Source organism: Cynoglossus semilaevis, chromosome 5 (genome assembly GCF_000523025.1).
Source record: "Cynoglossus semilaevis isolate Cse_v1.0 chromosome 5, Cse_v1.0, whole genome shotgun sequence".
In the NCBI taxonomy this organism is placed as follows: domain Eukaryota; kingdom Metazoa; phylum Chordata; class Actinopteri; order Pleuronectiformes; family Cynoglossidae; genus Cynoglossus; species Cynoglossus semilaevis.
The window spans coordinates 2,574,068-2,577,498 of record NC_024311.1 but is presented as its reverse complement, the minus strand read 5'-3'; the positions used below and the strand labels follow the sequence as shown (position 1 = coordinate 2,577,498).

Here is a 3,431-nt window from a genome sequence, read left to right as displayed (position 1 = left end):
GCAGCTGTCTCTCGGAATTATTTCAATAGCAACATATTCTCAATGTGATTCTCACTTATTTAATAACAAGTAGCTGATTTGAGTTAATTATTTCATTACATAATTTTAAAATTTCTTATGGAAAATTGGGATTTCAATCTAATGTTGGTTGATTTGACATGAAGTATGTCCAAATGTGGTTGTTGAAGGCAACTAGCCATAAGGACTGTTTTCAGGTTTCTTGGTTTTGGCTTAGATAAAATGTGTCATTCACATATATGATGTTACAGTGTGGGTTCTGTGATGTATTTTTTAATCATTTATAATTGTATAGTCTTATGTTTAACCCATAACAGCAGCGAGGGCGAGGTCAGGGCACATCTTGAACTGTGCACAAGTCCATTGCGTGTGGTACAGTCAGATACAAATATCTATTCACACACACACTCTCACCTACATTGAGTGTACTTTTACTGTAGTATCCAATCTGCATGGTTTTGGACATGTCAAATTAAAGTACATTGGTGAAAACCTATGCAAACATTAGAATAAGAGACCAACGCCTCATGGGAAGAAACTCAGTCACTGCCAGATTTCGTAAATCATGCAGTCCCATATGGTCTAGCGGTCAGGATTCCTGGTTTTCACCCAGGCGGCCCGGGTTCAACTCCCGGTATGGGAATTCCAATTTTTCAATAACTTCTCCACTGCGTGATCAATAAAGTTCAACCTCAACCTGAACCACAACCTTACTGTAAGGCAAGAGTACAAACCCTTCTTTCACTGTGTGGCCAGTATCTCCTAAATGGAAACTCTTTTTGAGTTTTGTTTATGACACATACACTGAACAACTAATCATAGTCCAAATTGACACAAACGTTTTCACAACGGGCCGTACAAGAAACAGTCTTCTCAGTGCAAGAAAAGAAATCCATTGTTTCAAGAACCTGTATCTTGAAATAGAATGACTGTCCCCAAAACCCCCCCTAAAATAGAAATCACTGTAGAAGACTTAGGAGGAGCCACAGTTACTAGATGCCTCTTCCAGACATTCCACTGATGTGTTCAGCTCAGGGCAGATAAAGATAGAAAAAGTCATTGGGGACATTATGAGAATAATAATGAAATGGGATGAATGTGTCATTTAAATAATATCAGGGCTTTGGTCGTAAATGCCACAGTGACACTGAGAGTTACACTCTGTGTAATGCTGGTGGAAAATGGTGCTGAGCAGCAGTGCGGCAGTAGGGGGCGACCATGATCCAAGCGTCACACATCCAGATATGAATGTTCTAACAAATACTACTCCCAAGAATAGATTGAATTTTAAAAACTGGGAAATATCGTCGACACGGAATTAAACACTGACTTTTACAAAAAAGATTTTGTTGATACAGAAACCAAACTCATTCAACAGTTAATTATTTCCAATTGTTTCTCAAAGGTCTTTACATTGTGTGCATGTATGAAAAATGCTGGAAAAAGTACAAAAAAATTAATTAAGTATCTTTACTTTACTTAAATTCTACTCAAGTTAAAGTTAAAGTACCCATCTAAAATTCTACTTGAATAAAAGTAAATACTTACTTTATTTAAAATGTACTTTGAGCAAAAGTTACTTACTTTAAATTATTATTATTCAATTATTATTATTATATAACTACCTGGCTACAATATGAGGTGCTGTTAATACCATCATAATATCCTCTTACCAATTTAACGTCACATTTAGTGCAAATTCTCAAAGACCTGCAAAGTTTGCATGACCAATCCAGCTTTTATTTTGAAGGACTATGACTGTCCATCCAAATCTTAGTCAATGTTCTTAGTCAACGTTCTCTGGCTACATTATCATAACACTAACCCAGCATTTAATTTTCTACTCGGGGTTTTTTTCAAGTGTAGCAAAGCAAAATACTTCAGTCAAAATGTACCTAAGTATAAAGGTAAAAATTACTTTTTCCCAAAACTACTTAAAAAATAATAAATTACTCACAAAAACTACTCAAATCTAGTAATGTGAGTAAATGTACTTTCCACCACTGTAAATACTACAACGCAACATGTCAGTGTTTACAATCAACAATTCAAAAAAACACTTGGAGATGGGCAAAACAACATTAGACTGTATTTTAATGTGTATGTGTATGTTGTCGTGTAGAGTTGTTTACTACAGCAACACACACTTCTCACAGACGCTGCAGGAAAAATACTTAAGTACCACCAAATGTTGCTTTCGCACAAAGTCTGGGGTGGGAATATTTACATTTAGTCAAAGGGCGTTATGCGAAAAGCTCTCTGTTAATTGTAACATTAGCAGCAAAGAGGGGGCGGTGATAACGACATTAATGACTTTTCTGATGCAGGAAAAACATGCCCAAATATATGGGCCAGATTCCCTTGCTGCCAAAACCATTTCAGGATATGGTCAGCACACATAACCTGCTTCAACATCCCCCCAGTCTGCAAGGAGACTAAAGGGCCATTTAGAAAGACAGGAGTCCATTGGTGGGTGGAACAAACAACCATTAGGAGATCTTCATGCCTTCATGCTGCGCCCTAAGGGCCATGAAGCAGATGCAGGGTATGGGCAAAGAGGGAACAGGAAAATTATCGAGGATGGAATTAAGTTTTCTGTCTCTGCCTCTGTTTCAGCCTGATCACGCTGCAGATATATTTTCCTTTTTTTTTCATTTCACTCTATTACAACAGTGAAGGCTGTAGACTAGCTGAGGTAGAGCCGTTTCCTGTCAACTATTGAACAATATGCTTTATTAGTCTTGTTGAGCCTGTTGGTGATATGCCCTCAAAGGTACGTCCAGAATAGCACAGTGTCCGCCTCCACTGCTTTGCCCAGTGTTTTGACAGGTGTCACTGACTTCCCGCTCAGTAATAACCAGTAAAGCTACTGTAAATGACAACCTTCATTCCAGGAACACACATTCGTCCTTGATGAGGGACCACATCAAGCCTGACATCTGCTGGAGAAAATGAATGTCACTGCCTTGTTTGAGGAACATAGGAATCAATGTTTCACTCGCCACGTCAGCCCAAATGAACACTCACAGCACACACTTGGAGCTGTGGGTTTTTAAATGGTTTTCCTCCACCAAGGAAACAAACAACCTTCGGTATATTAACAGCCCAGCGAAACACTTCTCTTCCGTGATCTGGGCAGACGATCAGAACCCACAGTAGTAGTATTCAAATGAAGCGTCAGAAAACTGATGCAGTGGACTGATGTGTAAAGGCAGGTCTGAATTCATAATGTCCTTAAATTTGATTTCCTAATATATAACATAAATAATATATATATATATATATTGCTAACCACATTAAAAAAACAATGAGGATTATTAGTGTATGTATATTCAAATGTAGTGGCAGAATATGATAACAACAAACAAAATCAATAATTCACATGTACAACGCATAATAATTTGCAATATTAT

General features: G+C 37.6%; 1 non-coding gene across 1 annotated transcript; it reads left to right on the top strand.

Annotated features, from left to right (window-relative positions):
- Window positions 1-589: 589 nt before the first annotated feature.
- Window positions 590-661, top strand: trnae-uuc (transfer RNA glutamic acid (anticodon UUC)). The gene has a single exon. It is a non-coding gene; the product is annotated as a tRNA-Glu (tRNA).
- The last annotated feature ends 2,770 nt before the right edge of the window (window positions 662-3,431 follow it).